Below are 17556 nucleotides of genomic sequence, written 5' to 3'. Positions count from 1 at the left end.
TAAGCCAAAACATTGAAAAATGTTTAGTCGAGGCGCTTCCTCCCCGACCTGCGAACCTCCTCTCTGTGGTCCCCTTCCTTCCCCATACACAGGAGAAGGGTTATGGAATCCCGAACTGCTGGATCTATTCATCGTGACGGAGTCGTTCTGTCACGATACCACACACAGGAAACAGGGGTAGATCCAATAGCAGTTTATTCGGGTAATCCAAAATCATAAAACCAGTCCAGGCAGGGGTCAAAACCAAAAGGCAATCCATAAACAAGAATCAAAACAATAAAAGGCAAGAACACAGACCTCCAAAGTGGTGTGACGAATAACAACGACTCCGTGACAAACACTAAAACAGACAGGGTATATATACACTCAAACTAACAAGGTGATGGGAAACAGCTGAGTGCAATGAACTGATGAGTGACAGACAGAATGCTGGGAAATGAAGTCAAACGTGAAAGACACCGTGAGAACGAGGACCTCTAGTGGCAACCCAGGGAACACAAACCAGACACTGTGACACAATAACGTTTCACATTTCTCAATCTCAATTTTAATTGTCAAGTTCTCAACCATAGTTTAATATTTGACTTTAGTTTTCTCTTGGAGTTTATCAATCTCCAATTAGGATTCACACTATAAGTTTGACGAGGCAAGCACTCTCTGCTTGTGATACTTTTGCAGTTATTGTAAATCATATGTGAGATTAGTCTCTATATCATCTAAAACCTTTTTAAAATGTTTAATTACAACATAATCATCCTTTTAGTTACTTTGATAAATTTTGCAACTCACATCTGTTGGAGTCATTAATTTTACATCAACTTGTATTCATCAATTCACTTATAAAAATTACTATTATAGAAATTACTATTATAGATATTTTCTTCAAAAGGATTCACTTTAAGACTTCAATCTTTTGACCTTTTTATCTCTTATTTCTCAGACGAAAAATGTCACTGTCGTCATTTAAACACTGATCTACTTTCAAACCAATATTATTACCAAAAATGTGTTGTCATTTTACCACATTTTAAACACTTTCTCGGTGGGCATTTACAGTTACGTATTAAATGGTCCTGATGACCACCATTAAAACACTCTCGGCTCCAACTTACTGCACACCCTTGAATCAGTGTGTGTCCCATTAAGGAATGCAAACAGAGCCACTGATTAAGCAGTTCTCTGTATTCTTTTACAGTCCACCAGTGGCTGATTTAATCATAATATTCCAATCATAATCTTCATCATTATTATTGGCAGAACATTAATTTTCATAAGCTGCAAAATATTCTAAGTTGTTTTCACAAAGTGTCTGTTTAACTTTAGTCACACTTGTCCAAGGAAATGATCTTCGACCCATAATTTAATATACTTGCTTTTTGTAATCATCGTAAGCAATACAAGGCTAAACATTTTAATTTTTCAGTTTCTTTGTTTGTTTGTAGCCAGTCAAGTTGTTGTTTAAATTTACAAACAGAAGCAAAACTTATCAAGACAACCATTTACTTAATAATTTCTGCAAATTTCTCTGAAGTGAGGGCTTCAGAGCACAGCTGCTTACAGCGTTCGCTCTTTTGTCTCACTATTAGTTTCAGGACTGTTCAAGTTACTCAGTTTGTCTACCATATCTTAATAACAGTTCAAACTCACCTGAAGTCATTGCAGAAATGGAGGCGGCGATCTTTGAACAACACAGCTTGGCTTCTCCGTGATGAAACTGCAGAGTATACTCCAAAATCACAGTTACATATACTGGTCCATGCCAATTTGGGTCACAACTTTTTTTTTCTTTTTTTTTCTCTCGGGATTGTTCCTGATGCATCCCTGGCAAACAACCCTATTTTTGTTAGTATCCCTAACTGCCTGATTCACTAAATTCGGGGATCCCCTATCTGAGATGGAAGAGATTGAGCAGGTTTACGGTGCCACTGGACCTCCCGTCCAGGGACGTACTCTGCTGGGGTGGTGCTACACCATTATTGCCAGCTGGGCCCCCACAGAGCACGCTTCGCTTGCGCTGTCTGCTGCCGTTACCCTTAACGACGCTTTCAGCGACTTCTTATCCTCTCAGCAGTAGGCCTACAACTTACTCCTTCACTCGCCTCATCGGAGTGAAGGCTACTTACTCCTTCACTCGCCTCATCGGAGTGAAGGCTCTCCCGCTCTCCTTCAAAATCTCTTCCAGTCAGACAGCCCTAACAATTAATAAAAGCTTACTACCTTGTGTGTTGATTTGCCAGAGATGTCACCACGGAATGATTGCCCGCCGCATCCTCCACCAAACTGTAAGGGGTGTACAGTTAAAGACCCAGAACCAGATATGAAGAATGAAGACCCAGAGTCAGAATTATAAAAAATTAAAGAAAATATTTACTGAAGATAGTTTGCAGTTTCATCAGCAGAAGTCAGCTTCAATACTCGCACAGGAGTTCGTAGGCCGCCCCGCTTACAGTTACAAAGATCACAGCAGTTATACGATTTCCAAGGTCTAAGCTACGTCATTGCTTACAGGATGAATGATTCTCATTGGCTATGAAATAGATAAACACAGTAATTTTCCACACATATACAGATAGACTGAAGCATATCTCCATCGATTATGCAGCTGAAGTAAGGCACGTCATGACCTTCCAGGTCGCAGATTTGGGTTGCTGGGCGCCAGTATGTCCAGAACAACAACTCAGTCAATCTCCAATAATGCCAGTGGTTCCTTAACCTGTAACCAAGAAGACTAACACACACACACCGACACACAGCTTTTCCAAGGTTGAATTTGGCCAGGCTCTCACTATAAATAGGAGAGTCCTCTCAAAACATAAAGATAATGCGTTCTTTCTCTGAAGGATAGCTTAACTTTAGTCTAACTGGAAAGAAAGGCTTTAACGAAGAAATGGCCCCTTAAACTATTGGCTTCAATGACCCCTATATGTTTTAACACATTGAAGACCTTTCTCAAACACAAAACAAGTCCCTATTTCATTTCTGGAAGCTGTGTTAAATAAGCAAGCACTGCATTCAGATATCAAATACAGACATTAAAGAATACATGAAAAGAACATTTCAGTAATCACAATGGTAACTTATATAAATAAAGCAAAATCTCCAGAGAAGTCATTCAACTCATTTGATATTTAGAAGGAAACATATTGATTAATACCTTAATTATAATCAATCATTACATATACATTGAAGCAGCAGTGGATTCCAATCCACCCCCTTCACAGTAAAACATGATCCACTAAGTCAAACGCTTTTGTCAAATCAAAAAATAAGGCCGCACAATATTGTCTATTATCGAGAGCAGTAATTAAATCATTAGTGACTAATGTAGTAGCTGTTATCGTACTATGGCCCGCTCTAAATCCTGACTGAAATGCGTTGTAAATATCATGGCTAAGTAGATATTCTTTCATTTGATCATTTATAATAGATTCAAAAACTTTTGCTTAAACCCGTAATTTAGAAACCGGACGATAATTATTCAAATCGGAAGGATCGCCTCCTTTTAATAAAGGCATAACCATAGCCGATTTCCAAGATGGCGGAATTACATTAGTGGATAGACTCAAATTAAAAATCGATGCAATAGGTTCGGCAATAATATCTGCTGACAATTTTTAAAAAAAATTGGTTCAATTTGGTCAGACCCACCTGATTTCTTACAGTCTAAATTTCGGAGTAGTTTACGAACTTGGTACGGCAATACAGGGGCAAAAGAAAATAAATCTGATTCACTATTAGTCAACTCATCAGTTCTCTGTTCATCAAGGACCAAGGAATTGTCTGATTTATCAAACCAGCTGAAATAAAATTACTATTAAACGTATTAACAATATCAGCCTTGTCTGTAATCAATCTTTGATTCAATTTTAAAACTTTTGGAAGATTAGTGGATGTATTTGATCCTATAAAAGATTTCGTTAATTTCAAAAATTTAGAAGGACAATTCATGTTATCATTAATCAGGTTTAAATAATACTGACTCTTCGAACTTTATATTAATTTTGTACACTTATTTCGTAATAATCTATATTGAGACCAGTCCTCCTCACCATTTGTTTTCTTTGCTTTAGACCAAGCCACGTTTCTTTGCTTAATAAGATTAGAGACGGATTGATTGAACCAAATCTACCTCTCACCCGAAATCTACGTAAAGGAGCATGTTTATCACAAATTTCTAGAAAGATAGATTTGAAATAATCCCAAGCATCAACCACATCAGGTATAATTGAAACCAACTGTAAATCCCTATTATATACATCATGCAAAAAAGCCTGAACATTAAAATTTTTAAATTGACGTTTAAGATTTGAATTGAGAATTGAGATCCCCAACATGTGAGGCCTCCATCTTGAAGGTTTTTGTAGCAGGCCCCTCATCTGACCCCTTCCTGATGTTGGCTCCAGGTCTGTTAATAGCATGAGAAAAAGTAGATGTCATCACAGGCCTCTGCCCAGTCGAAAACCAAAAGGTGCCGTGTAAGCTCACGGACACCTGATCAGTGGGCCAGTGGTGCAATGGATAACGCGTCTGACTACGGATCAGAAGATTCTAGGTTCGACTCCTGGCTGGCTCGCTCTGCCTCGTTTACTATGCTGTCAGCCCTTAGCCGTTTTATTAACCCATAGTTTTTGTTATTATTATTATTGGATTGGTTGAGAAATATTAAAAATTGACAGTCCAACAATAGGCTGCTTTGTCAGTAGGATAACGGTTACCATACAATACTATGCGTCTTTTAAAATGCATTGCATGAGTACTGTCACAAGGACATTGCTTTACGACCAGTTTGTAGTGTCTATTATACCATCGCAAGAATGGGAGGAAACTGAGCCCCTCATGAGGCAAATGAGAGCTCCCTCTGTTGAGCCTGATGAAATTGAATTCAGTAAACAATCCCTTCGGATCATTCCCATGTCCTTAAAGGGGACGGTCACACACTAAAAGTAAAAGGGTCTGCTCCAGGCAGAAGGAAGATCCCATATGGTCTAGCGGTCAGGATTCCTGGTTTTCACCCAGGCGGCCCGGGTTCGACTCCCGGTATGGGAAGATCGTGTTGTCTTTGCATCACTTAATCGAAACAACCAGCATGTATGTCTGTAGCAGTTTCAGCCAGTGGCGGAGATTCAGCAACCTGATATGTTGAGGTTCTGTCCCCAATCAGTGTGCCTTCGATAGCTCAGCTGGAAGAGCGGAGGACTGTAGGTGGCAAGTTGGCAAACCTTAGGTCGCTGGTTCAACTCCGGCTCGAAGGAGTTCTTTTTCACACATAAACTTTTCCTTGGCCCTGCTTCTCGACGAGGGCGTCAGCGCTTGAGTTCGTAGTTCGCCATTTTACAATCACGGCCGCCGGTGGTGGGAAAAAACTCATTCCCTGACCGGGAATCGAACCCAGGCCGCAGCGGTGAGAGCGCCGAATCCTAACCAATAGACCACCAGGGAAAGTCTGCTGACGACTTGCCCTCAAGCCTGGCTGTGGCCTTTACCAGATTTTGCAGCAAGACCACTAATACTTGTATTTTACTCCAGGAGAGGAGACGTCACCGACCCTGGCAAACTGACAAACTGTCACAGACTCTGTAGGAATATCCTAACAACACCACAACTTGCCATGAAAACAAAAACAATAAGATCGCCAACATGTGAGGCCTGCATCTCGAAGGTTTTTAAAGCAGTTTTTTGCAGACGTCTGTGGCCCTGGATCCCAGTTCTTCCACTGAGAAACTGTCACAGGCTCTGTAGTGATATCCTAACAACACCACAACTTAACATTTATTTTATTTTATTTCCTTTATTTTTCCATGAAGGTCCCATTGAGATTAAAAGAAATCTCTTCCTCCAGGGAGTCCTGGCCAAGATGGCCACACTACAAATCACACAAAAACACATATAAAACATTCCAGAAAGTCAGGGCACAACATTCATCATAAATCAAGTAAAACAACAGCATGATTCAATCATTGTATGCTGCAGTAAATTTTTTAATACATTCAAAGGAGGAATTGTTTCAGGAGGGACAGTAGCTTGAAATTCATTCCACAGCCATGTAGGATAGTAGGAGAAAGATGATTTACCATGCTCGGAATGTACCCTAGGTACTACTAATTTAATCCCATTAGATGATCTAGTGCTATAGTTCTTTCTATATAAACATAGAAGACTAGTAATGTAATTTGGAAGTCTACCCATCAATGTCTTTACAATAAATTCTAACATATGGGATTTCCTTCTTTGATATAAAGAGGACCAACCCAAAAACGATTTCCATTACACGAGAGTAGATGTTAAAACTTCATGCTGATTTGTACTCGGCTTTCGCCAAGATAATCACCAACTAAGACGTAGCTTTACAGTAACCTATGCTTCTCCATCCATTTACGCTTCTTTCCATCTAGTGACGTGAATCTTCTGTCTGGTGTTAATACAGTGTATTGCGCGTCAGCACACACAACGGCTGCAACCACAGTGCGGTCCCCCATAACAACCCTCTGGATTGAGCGGAGTAGGGAACATCTCTAGGGTCTTCAAGTGGGCACCTTCCGTCCTCAGTGTTTCTTCGACTAGCCCACGACACCTCAAGAGGGCTCGACAGTGACTCTGGCGTCCCAGAGTCACCCCCCTCCGTCCCCCACTCAACTCAGCCCAGCTTACTGACCTCTACTTCCCTCTTGCTGCTGAGACCTAACCACAATCTCACAATCTCTCCGCAACCCAACCATACGCGCCAACCCGTTTGACTAAGGCTGTCGAGCCCCACTGGTGCGTTAATATGCAGTTTCAGTGGCAACGGTTCCGTATGGCATACCACCTACCACAAAACACAATATCTGCCCAACCACCCGTCATTCACGCAATATACACAGGAACGTAATGACTGTAAATACTATACAACCTATACAAATAAACCAACAGTTGCTGCTGAGACCTAACCACAATCTCACCGCAACCCAACCATACGCGCCAACCCGTTTGACTAAGGCTGTCGAGCCCCACTGGTGCGTTAATATGCAGTTTCAGTGGCAACGGTTCCGTATGGCATACCACCTACCACAAAACACAATATCTGCCCAACCACCCGTCATTCACGCAATATATACAGGAACGTAATGACTGTAAATACTATACAACCTATACAAATAAACCAACAGTTGCTGCTGAGACCTAACCACAATCTCACAATCTCTCCGCAACCCAACCATACGCGCCAACCCGTTTGACTAAGGCTGTCGAGCCCCACTGGTGCGTTAATATGCAGTTTCAGTGGCAATGGTTCCGTATGGCATACCACGTACCGCAAAACACAATATCTACCCAACCACCCGTCATTCACGCAATATACACAGGAACGTAATGACTGTAAATACTATACAACCTATACAAATAAACCAACAGACCTTTCAAGTTTTCAAGAATTCTACGAAACCGTAGCATGGCGGCCTGTACACAGCCAGCTAGAATCTTTCCGTCTCAACCACAGCCAGTTGCTGCTCCTTTCTGCTGCTTCAGATAAGTTCTTTACTGTACGACGCAACTCTTGGCCACTGAATCCGACGTCTCTGAGGAACCGGGTTGTAGAGTGTGCCACAAAACCACGACAACCCACTTCCACTGGATAAACCTGGACTCTCCATCCTCGCTGTTCTGCTTCAGTGGCCAGATGAGCATACCGCAGTTTCTTCCTCTCATATGCCTCATCTACCGCATCCTCCCATGGCACTGTTAACTCTATCAGTTGAACAATGCGTGCTGATCCAGACCACAAAACAATATCTGGCCGTAGGTTAGTGGTGGCAATCTCAGGTGGAAAAATAAGCCGTTGATCAAGATCAACCAGCATCTTCCAGTCCCTAGCAGCTTCCAGTTGTCCTGGGCGAGAATTGGTGTTAGCACCTTTTCTTGGTGGTTGCTCGCCTGGGCGGAGGAATATTGTCTTCTGCGTGTAATGTTTTGCTAGAACAGGCGGCAATTTATTGGTCATACTACGCTTGCCTTCCAATGCTAAAGCCAAACATCGCAATACTTGGTCATGGCGCCAAGTAAACCGACCCTGGCTAAGAGCCACCTTACATCCTGTCAAAATGTGCCTTAATGTGGCAGGTGATGAACACAAAGGACAAGATGGATCCTCTCCTACCCAGAGGTTTAGGTTCTGCGGTGATGGGAGAACATCATATGTTGACCTAATAAGGAAACTGATCCTACTCTCTTCCATTGACCAAAGGTCTTGCCAGCCCATTTTGCGTTGTTCCACACTCTCCCATCTCATCCACTCTCCCTGCTTGGCCTGGGAAATGGCCTTTATACATCTCATCCTCTCCTCCTGCTTTCGCACCTCGTTGACTACCAGCTTCCTCCTTTGGGCTGGGCCTGCCTTGTGCCATTTAGGAGGAGCTAAACTGAGCCCAAAATCCCCTCTTCCATGCTGCACCTGTCCCACGATATCCCCAATTTGAAGGTCAGCCTTTGCCTCTACTACAGATTTCTTTGCTGACCACTTTCTACCAGTTTTTACCACAGGGGCTGTCTCCCTTACACATTTGTCACGTGACTCTGCTAAAGTCATTTCCAGTCTGACCTTGGCACACTTAAACTCCTCGGTTAAAGCAGAGACTGGCAGCTGCAATACTCCTTTACTATAAAGTCCCACTCTGCTGAGGCAGCGTGGAACTCCCAACCATTTCCTGATGTATGAACTTATTAACGCTTCCAGCTTATCCACTGTTGTCAAAGAAACCTCATACACAGTCAGTGGCCACAGCAACCTTGGCAGTAGACCAAACTGAAAGCACCAGAGTTTCAGTTTGCCTGGTAGAGCACAGCTGTCTATGCTCTTCAACCCTTCCACTGCTTGTCGTCTAACTTCTCCCACTCGAACTGTGTCCTTTAGATCCCCATCGTACCATCTCCCTAGACTCTTCACTGGCTTCTGAGAAACTGTTGGTATTGCCTCACCATTAATGAAGAATGTTTTATCTACTACCTTGCCTTTAATTATGGAAATGCTCCTTGATTTAGAGGGCTTAAATTGCATTCGTGCCCATTCAATATTATCTGTTAACTTCCCCAATAACCGATTAGTGCAGGCTACCGTTGTAGTCATGGTTGTCATGTCATCCATGTATGCTCTGATTGGTGGTAGTCGCATCCCAGAAGCCAAGCGCTCTCCTCCTACTACCCATTTTGATGCCCTAATGATTACTTCCATTGCCATGGTAAAAGCCAGTGGAGAAATGGTGCATCCTGCCATTATTCCAACCTCTAAGCATTGCCATGTAGTGCTGAATTCTGGAGTTGAGAAACTAAATTGCAAATCTCCAAAATAGGCTTTCACTAAATTTGTTATCGACATCGGTACCCTGAAAAAATCAAATGATGCCCAAAGAAGCTCATGTGGCACTGAACCATATGCATTAGCCAAATCCAGGAATGTCACGTGGAGCTCCTTCCTCTCCTTTTTAGCTGATTGAATTCGTTGCCAGATAACACTGATGTGTTCTAAGCATCCTGAGAATCCTGGAATGCCCGCTTTTTGAACTGAAGTGTCAATGAAGCCATTCTTTAATAGGTAGGTTGACAATCTCTGAGCAATAATGCTGAAGAAAATCTTTCCTTCGACGTTTAATAGTGAAATAGGGCGAAACTGACTGATGCTTGTAGCATCTTTTTCTTTGGGTATAAAGACTCCCCCTGCTCTGCGCCATGCTCTAGGTACAACCTGCTTTTACCAAGCCACTTTTATCAATTTCCACAGAATTCGTAGAACTCCTGAAGCACTCTTGTACACTCTGTACGGAACTCCATTAGGCCCTGGAGATGATGAAGCCCTTGCCTTTCTCACAACCTGCTCTATCTCTTTCCACTTAGGTGCACAGACCTCCATTTGGTATTCTGGTGGATTGACAGGTGGGATGTCAATCTGCAATAGTTGTGCAGCAAACAATGATGAGTACGTGAACAAGAATTTGTTATAAAACGCAGTGCAGCATGATAAACGCCATCCAGCCTTTTCAATAAATATGTAGACGCATGCATGTAAACAACATCACCATAGTCTAAAATAGGTAAAATAGTACTCTGTATTATTCTCTTTCTAGCTATAAAGGAAAAACATTTTTTTTTCCCGAAAAAGAAAACCCAGTCTTGGTTTAAGCATTTTCACCAAGTAATTAATGTGAACATCAAAGGCTAACTTCTCATCGAGCCATATTCCTAAACATTTATAAGTTGGTACTCTTTCTATATGTAAACCCTCAATAGTCAGAATAGGCATAACAGTAGACATAGAACGGCTACGTGTAAAAAGAATATACTTCGTTTTATTTACATTTAAAACTAATTTTAGTTTCAACAAAGTAAGCTGAAAAGTATAAAAAGAATCCTTAAGAATTTCAATAGCCTGAGACACAGAGGATGCAGTGGAGTAAATAATTGTATCGTCAGCATAAAAATGTAGCTTTGCGGATTGTATTCCCTGCCCCAATTCATTAATAAAAATAGAAAAAAGAAGTGGTGCCAATAAAGAACCTTGCGGGACACCCTTCCTGACTATTACCATGGATGAGGTGTAATTATCTACAGCAACACATTGAGTTCTATCCGATAAATAATTTTTAAACCAACTCACAGCCGAATTATCGAGGCCAACACTTTTAAGCCTCCGTAACAGTAAAACATGATCCACTAAGTCAAACGCTTTTGTCAAATCAAAAAATAAGGCGGCACAATGTTGTCTATTATCGAGAGCAGTAATTAAATCATGTAGTAGCTGTTATCGTACTATGGCCCGCTCTAAATCCTGACTGAAATGCGTTGTACATATCATGACTAAGTAGATATTCTTTCATTTGATCATTTATAATAGATTCAAAAACTTTTGCTAAAACCGGTAATTTAGAAATCGGACGATAATTATTCAAATCGGAAGGATCGCCTCCTTTTAATAAAGGCATAACCATAGCCGATTTCCAAGATGGCGGAATTACATTAGTGGATAGACTCAAATTAAAAATCGATGCAATAGGTTCGGCAATAATATCTGCTGACAATTTTTAAAAAATTGGTTCAATTTGGTCAGACCCACCTGATTTCTTACAGTCTAAATTTCGGAGTAGTTTACGAACTTGGGACGGCAATACAGGGGCAAAAGAAAATAAATCTGATTCACTATTAGTCAACTCATCAGTTCTCTGTTCATCAAGGACCAAGGAATTGTCTGTTATCAAACCAGCTGAAATAAAATGACTATTAAACGTATTAACAATATCAGCCTTGTCTGTAATCAATCTTTGATTCAATTTTAAAACTTTTGGAAGATTAGTGGATGTATTTGATCCTATAAAAGATTTCGTTAATTTCCAAAATTTAGAAGGACAATTCATGTTATCATTAATCAGGTTTAAATAATACTGACTCTTCGAACTTTATATTAATTTTGTACACTTATTTTGTAATAATCTATATTGAGACCAGTCCTCCTCACCATTTGTTTTCTTTGCTTTAGACCAAGCCACGTTTCTTTGCTTAATAAGATTAGAGACGGATTGATTGAACCAAATATTATTTCTACCTCTCACCCGAAATCTACGTAAAGGAGCATGTTTATCACAAATTTCTAGAAAGATAGATTTGAAATAATCCCAAGCATCAACCACATCAGGTATAATTGAAACCAACTGTAAATCCCTATTATATACATCATGCAAAAAAGGCTGTACATTAAAATTTTTAAATTGACGTTTAAGATTTGAATTGAGAATTGAGATCCCCAACATGTGAGGCCTCCATCTTGAAGGTTTTTGTAGCAGGCCCCTCATCTGACCCCTTCCTGATGTTGGGTCCAGGTTTGTTAATAGCATGAGAAAAAGTAGATGTCATCACAGGCCTCTGCCCAGTCGAACACCAACACGTGGCGTGTAAGCTCACGGACACCTGATCAGTGGGCCAGTGGCGCAATGGATAACGCGTCTGACTACGGATCAGAAGATTCTAGGTTCGACTCCTGGCTGGCTCGCTCTGCCTCTTATACTATGCTGTCAGCACTTAGCCGTTTTCTTATCCCATAGTTTTTGTTATTATTATTATTGGATTGGTTGAGAAATATTAAAAATTGACAGTCCAACAATAGGCTGCTTTGTCAGTAGGATAACGGTTACCATACAATACTATGTGTCTTTTAAAATGCATTGCATGAGTACTGTCACAAGGACCTTGCTTTACGACCAGTTTGTAGTGTCTATTATACCATCGCAAGAATGGGAGGAAACTGAACCCCTCGTGAGGCAAATGAGAGCTCCCTCTGTTGAGCCTGATGAAATTGAATTCAGTAAACAATCCCTTCGGATCATTCCCATGTTCTTAAAGGGGTCGGTCACACACTAAAATTAAAAGGGTCTGCTCCAGGCAGAAGGAAGATCCCATATGGTCTAGCGGTCAGGATTCCTGGTTTTCACCCAGGCGGCCCGGGTTCGACTCCCGGTATGGGAAGATCGGGTTGTCTTTGCATCACTTAATCGAAACAACCAGCATGTATGTCTGTAGCAGTTTTAGCCAGTGGCGGAGATTCAGCAACCTGATATGTTGAGGTTCTGTCTCCAATCAGTGTGCCTTCGATAGCTCAGCTGGAAGAGCGGAGGACTGTAGGTGGCAAGTTGGCAATCCTTAGGTCGCTGGTTCAACTCTGGCTCGAAGGAGTTCTTTTTCACACATAAACTTTTCCTTGGCCCTGCTTCTCGACGAGGGTGTCAGCGCTTGAGTTCGTAGTTCGCCATTTTACAATCACGGCCGCCGGTGGTGGGCAAAAACTCATTCCCTGACCGGGAATCGAACCCGGGCCGCGGCGGTGAGAGCGCCGAATCCTAACCACTAGACCACCAGGGAAAGTCTGTTGACGACTTGCCCTCAAGCCTGACTGTGGCCTTTACCCGATTTTGCAGCAAGACCACTAATACTTGTATTTTACTCCAGGAGAGGAGACATCACCGACCCTGGCAAACTGACAAACTGTCACAGACTCTGTAGGAATATCCTAACAACACCACAACTTGCCATGAAAACAAAAACAATAAGATCGCCAACCTGCATCTCGAAGGTTTTTAAAGCAGTTTTTTGCAGACGTCTGTGGCCCTGGATCCCAGTTCTTCCACCGAGAAACTGTCACAGGCTCTGTAGTAATATCCTAACAACACCACAACTTAACATTTATTTTATTTTATTTCCTTTATTTTTCCAGGAAGGTCCCATTGAGATGAAAAGAAATCCCTTCCTCCAGGGAGTCCTGGCCAAGATGGCCACACTACAAATCACACACAAACACATATAAAACATTCCAGAAAGTCAGGGCACAACATTCATCATAAATCAAGTAAAACAACAGCATGATTCAATCATTGTATGCTGCAGTAAATTTTTTAATACATTCAAAGGAGGAATTGTTTCAGGAGGGACAGTAGCTTGAAATTCATTCCACAGCCATGGAGCATAGTAGGAGAAAGATGATTTACCATGCTCGGAATGTACCCTAGGTACTACTAATTTAATCCCATTAGATGATCTAGTGCTATAGTTCTTTCTACATAAACATAGAAGACTAGTAATGTAATTTGGAAGTCTACCCATCAATGTCTTTACAATAAATTCTAACATATGGGATTTCCTTCTTTGATATAAAGAGGACCAACCCAAATAGTTGTGCAGCAAACAATGATGAGTACGTGAACAAGAATTTGTTATAAAACGCAGTGCAGCATGATAAACGCCATCCAGCCTTTTCAATAAATATGTAGACGCATGCATGTAAACAACATCACCATAGTCTAAAATAGGTAAAATAGTACTCTGTATTATTCTCTTTCTAGCTATAAAGGAAAAACATTTTTTTTCCCGAAAAAGAAAACCCAGTCTTGGTTTAAGCCTTTTCACCAAGTAATTAATGTGAACATCAAAGGCTAACTTCTCATCGAGCCATATTCCTACACATTTATAAGTTGGTACTCTTTCTATATGTAAACCCTCAATAGTAAGAATAGGCATAACAGTAGACATAGAACGGCTACGTGTAAAAAGAATATACTTCGTTTTATTTACATTTAAAACTAATTTTAGTTTCAACAAAGTAAGCTGAAAAGTATAAAAAGAATCCTTAAGAAGTTCAATAGCCTGAGACACAGAGGATACAGTGGAGTAAATAATTGTATCGTCAGCATAAAAATGTAGCTTTGCGGATTGTATTCTCTGCCCCAATTCATTAATAAAAATAGAAAAAAGAAATGGTGCCAATAAAGAACCTTGCGGGACACCCTTCCTGACTATTACCATGGATGAGGTGTAATTATCTACAGCAACACATTGAGTTCTATCCGATAAATAATTTTTAAACCAACTCACAGCCGAATTATCGAGGCCAACACTTTTAAGCCTCCGTAACAGTAAAACATGATCCACTAAGTCAAACGCTTTTGTCAAATAAAAAAATAAGGCCGCACAATGTTGTCTATTATCGAGAGCAGTAATTAAATCATGTAGTAGCTGTTATCGTACTATGGCCCGCTCTAAATCCTGACTGAAATGCGTTGTAAATATCATGACTAAGTAGATATTCTTTCATTTGATCATTTATAATAGATTCAAAAACTTTTGCTAAAACCGGTAATTTAGAAATCGGACGATAATTATTCAAATCGGAAGGATCGCCTCCTTTTAATAAAGGCATAACCATAGCCGATTTCCAAGATGGTGGAATTACATTAGTGGATAGACTCAAATTAAAAATCGATGCAATAGGTTCGGCAATAATATCTGCTGACAATTTTTAAAAAATTGGTTCAATTTGGTCAGACCCACCTGATTTCTTACAGTCTAAATTTCGGAGTAGTTTACGAACTTGGGACGGCAATACAGGGGCAAAAGAAAATAAATCTGATTCACTATTAGTCAACTCATCAGTTCTCTGTTCATCAAGGACCAAGGAATTGTCTGTTATCAAACCAGCTGAAATAAAATTACTATTAAACGTATTAACAATATCAGCCTTGTCTGTAATCAATCTTTGATTCAATTTTAAAACTTTTGGAAGATTAGTGGATGTATTTGATCCTATAAAAGATTTCGTTAATTTCCAAAATTTAGAAGGACAATTCATGTTATCATTAATCAGGTTTAAATAATACTGACTCTTCGAACTTTATATTAATTTTGTACACTTATTTTGTAATAATCTATATTGAGACCAGTCCTCCTCACCATTTGTTTTCTTTGCTTTAGACCAAGCCACGTTTCTTTGCTTAATAAGATTAGAGACGGATTGATTGAACCAAATATTATTTCTACCTCTCACCCGAAATCTACGTAAAGGAGCATGTTTATCACAAATTTCTAGAAAGATAGATTTGAAATAATCCCAAGCATCAACCACATCAGGTATAATTGAAACCAACTGTAAATCCCTATTATATACATCATGCAAAAAAGCCTGTACATTAAAATTTTTAAATTGACGTTTAAGATTTGAATTGAGAATTGAGATCCCCAACATGTGAGGCCTCCATCTTGAAGGTTTTTGTAGCAGGCCCCTCATCTGACCCCTTCCTGATGTTGGGTCCAGGTCTGTTAATAGCATGAGAAAAAGTAGATGTCATCACAGGCCTCTGCCCAGTCGAACACCAACACGTGCCGTGTAAGCTCACGGACACCTGATCAGTGGGCCAGTGGCGCAATGGATAACGCGTCTGACTACGGATCAGAAGATTCTAGGTTCGACTCCTGGCTGGCTCGCTCTGCCTCTTATACTATGCTGTCAGCCCTTAGCCGTTTTCTTATCCCATAGTTTTTGTTATTATTATTATTGGATTGGTTGAGAAATATTAAAAATTGACAGTCCAACAATAGGCTGCTTTGTCAGTAGGATAACGGTTACCATACAATACTATGTGTCTTTTAAAATGCATTGCATGAGTACTGTCACAAGGACCTTGCTTTACGACCAGTTTGTAGTGTCTATTATACCATCGCAAGAATGGGAGGAAACTGAACCACTCGTGAGGCAAATGAGAGCTCCCTCTGTTGAGCCTGATGAAATTGAATTCAGTAAACAATCCCTTCGGATCATTCCCATGTTCTTAAAGGGGTCGGTCACACACTAAAATTAAAAGGGTCTGCTCCAGGCAGAAGGAAGATCCCATATGGTCTAGCGGTCAGGATTCCTGGTTTTCACCCAGGCGGCCCGGGTTCGACTCCCGGTATGGGAAGATCGGGTTGTCTTTGCATCACTTAATCGAAACAACCAGCAGTTTTAGCCAGTGGCGGAGATTCAGCAACCTGATATGTTGAGGTTCTGTCTCCAATCAGTGTGCCTTCGATAGCTCAGCTGGAAGAGCGGAGGACTGTAGGTGGCAAGTTGGCAATCCTTAGGTCGCTGGTTCAACTCCGGCTCGAAGGAGTTCTTTTTCACACATAAACTTTCCCTTGGCCCTGCTTCTCGACGAGGGTGTCAGCGCTTGAGTTCGTAGTTCGCCATTTTACAATCACGGCCGCCGGTGGTGGGCAAAAACTCATTCCTTTACCCGATTTTGCAGCAAGACCACTAATACTTGTATTTTACTCCAGGAGAGGAGACATCACCGACCCTGGCAAACTGACAAACTGTCACAGACTCTGTAGGAATATCCTAACAACACCACAACTTGCCATGAAAACAAAAACAATAAGATCGCCAACCTGCATCTCGAAGGTTTTTAAAGCAGTTTTTTGCAGACGTCTGTGGCCCTGGATCCCAGTTCTTCCACCGAGAAACTGTCACAGGCTCTGTAGTAATGTCCTAACAACACCACAACTTAACATTTATTTTATTTTATTTCCTTTATTTTTCCAGGAAGGTCCCATTGAGATTAAAAGAAATCCCTTCCTCCAGGGAGTCCTGGCCAAGATGGCCACACTACAAATCACACACAAACACATATAAAACATTCCAGAAAGTCAGGGCACAACATTCATCATAAATCAAGTAAAACAACAGCATGATTCAATCATTGTATGCTGCAGTAAATTTTTTAATACATTCAAAGGAGGAATTGTTTCAGGAGGGACAGTAGCTTGAAATTCATTCCACAGCCATGGAGCATAGTAGGAGAAAGATGATTTACCATGCTCGGAATGTACCCTAGGTACTACTAATTTAATCCCATTAGATGATCTAGTGCTATAGTTCTTTCTACATAAACATAGAAGACTAGTAATGTAATTTGGAAGTCTACCCATCAATGTCTTTACAATAAATTCTAACATATGGGATTTCCTTCTTTGATATAAAGAGGACCAACCCAAATAGTTGTGCAGCAAACAATGATGAGTACGTGAACAAGAATTTGTTATAAAACGCAGTGCAGCATGATAAACGCCATCCAGCCTTTTCAATAAATATGTAGACGCATGCATGTAAACAACATCACCATAGTCTAAAATAGGTAAAATAGTACTCTGTATTATTCTCTTTCTAGCTATAAAGGAAAAACATTTTTTTTCCCGAAAAAGAAAACCCAGTCTTGGTTTAAGCCTTTTCACCAAGTA

At 40.7% G+C, this 17556-nt stretch overlaps 11 non-coding genes across 11 annotated transcripts; 9 read left to right on the top strand and 2 right to left on the bottom strand.

The window, feature by feature from the left end:
- Window positions 1-4500: 4500 nt before the first annotated feature.
- Window positions 4501-4573, top strand: trnar-acg (transfer RNA arginine (anticodon ACG)). The gene has a single exon. It is a non-coding gene; the product is annotated as a tRNA-Arg (tRNA).
- Window positions 4574-4974: 401 nt separating this feature from the next.
- On the top strand, window positions 4975-5046 carry trnae-uuc (transfer RNA glutamic acid (anticodon UUC)). The gene has a single exon. It is a non-coding gene; the product is annotated as a tRNA-Glu (tRNA).
- Window positions 5047-5165: 119 nt separating this feature from the next.
- Window positions 5166-5252, top strand: trnay-gua (transfer RNA tyrosine (anticodon GUA)). Its single transcript is given in 2 exon segments — window positions 5166-5202; window positions 5217-5252. It is a non-coding gene; the product is annotated as a tRNA-Tyr (tRNA).
- Window positions 5253-5367: 115 nt separating this feature from the next.
- trnae-cuc (transfer RNA glutamic acid (anticodon CUC)) lies at window positions 5368-5439 on the bottom strand. The gene has a single exon. It is a non-coding gene; the product is annotated as a tRNA-Glu (tRNA).
- Window positions 5440-11934: 6495 nt separating this feature from the next.
- Window positions 11935-12007, top strand: trnar-acg (transfer RNA arginine (anticodon ACG)). Its single transcript has one exon. It is a non-coding gene; the product is annotated as a tRNA-Arg (tRNA).
- A 401-nt stretch (window positions 12008-12408) lies between these two features.
- On the top strand, window positions 12409-12480 carry trnae-uuc (transfer RNA glutamic acid (anticodon UUC)). Its single transcript has one exon. It is a non-coding gene; the product is annotated as a tRNA-Glu (tRNA).
- Window positions 12481-12599: 119 nt separating this feature from the next.
- Window positions 12600-12686, top strand: trnay-gua (transfer RNA tyrosine (anticodon GUA)). The gene is given in 2 exon segments: window positions 12600-12636; window positions 12651-12686. It is a non-coding gene; the product is annotated as a tRNA-Tyr (tRNA).
- Window positions 12687-12801: 115 nt separating this feature from the next.
- trnae-cuc (transfer RNA glutamic acid (anticodon CUC)) lies at window positions 12802-12873 on the bottom strand. Its single transcript has one exon. It is a non-coding gene; the product is annotated as a tRNA-Glu (tRNA).
- Window positions 12874-15692: 2819 nt separating this feature from the next.
- trnar-acg (transfer RNA arginine (anticodon ACG)) lies at window positions 15693-15765 on the top strand. The gene has a single exon. It is a non-coding gene; the product is annotated as a tRNA-Arg (tRNA).
- Window positions 15766-16166: 401 nt separating this feature from the next.
- Window positions 16167-16238, top strand: trnae-uuc (transfer RNA glutamic acid (anticodon UUC)). Its single transcript has one exon. It is a non-coding gene; the product is annotated as a tRNA-Glu (tRNA).
- A 104-nt stretch (window positions 16239-16342) lies between these two features.
- trnay-gua (transfer RNA tyrosine (anticodon GUA)) lies at window positions 16343-16429 on the top strand. The gene is given in 2 exon segments: window positions 16343-16379; window positions 16394-16429. It is a non-coding gene; the product is annotated as a tRNA-Tyr (tRNA).
- Window positions 16430-17556: the final 1127 nt, after the last annotated feature.

This window comes from Siphateles boraxobius, unplaced genomic scaffold (genome assembly GCF_051911475.1).
Source record: "Siphateles boraxobius isolate OS27281-9 unplaced genomic scaffold, OSU_SipBor_1 327, whole genome shotgun sequence".
NCBI classification, from domain to species: domain Eukaryota; kingdom Metazoa; phylum Chordata; class Actinopteri; order Cypriniformes; family Leuciscidae; genus Siphateles; species Siphateles boraxobius.
This window is presented reverse-complemented; position numbering and strand designations above follow the sequence as displayed.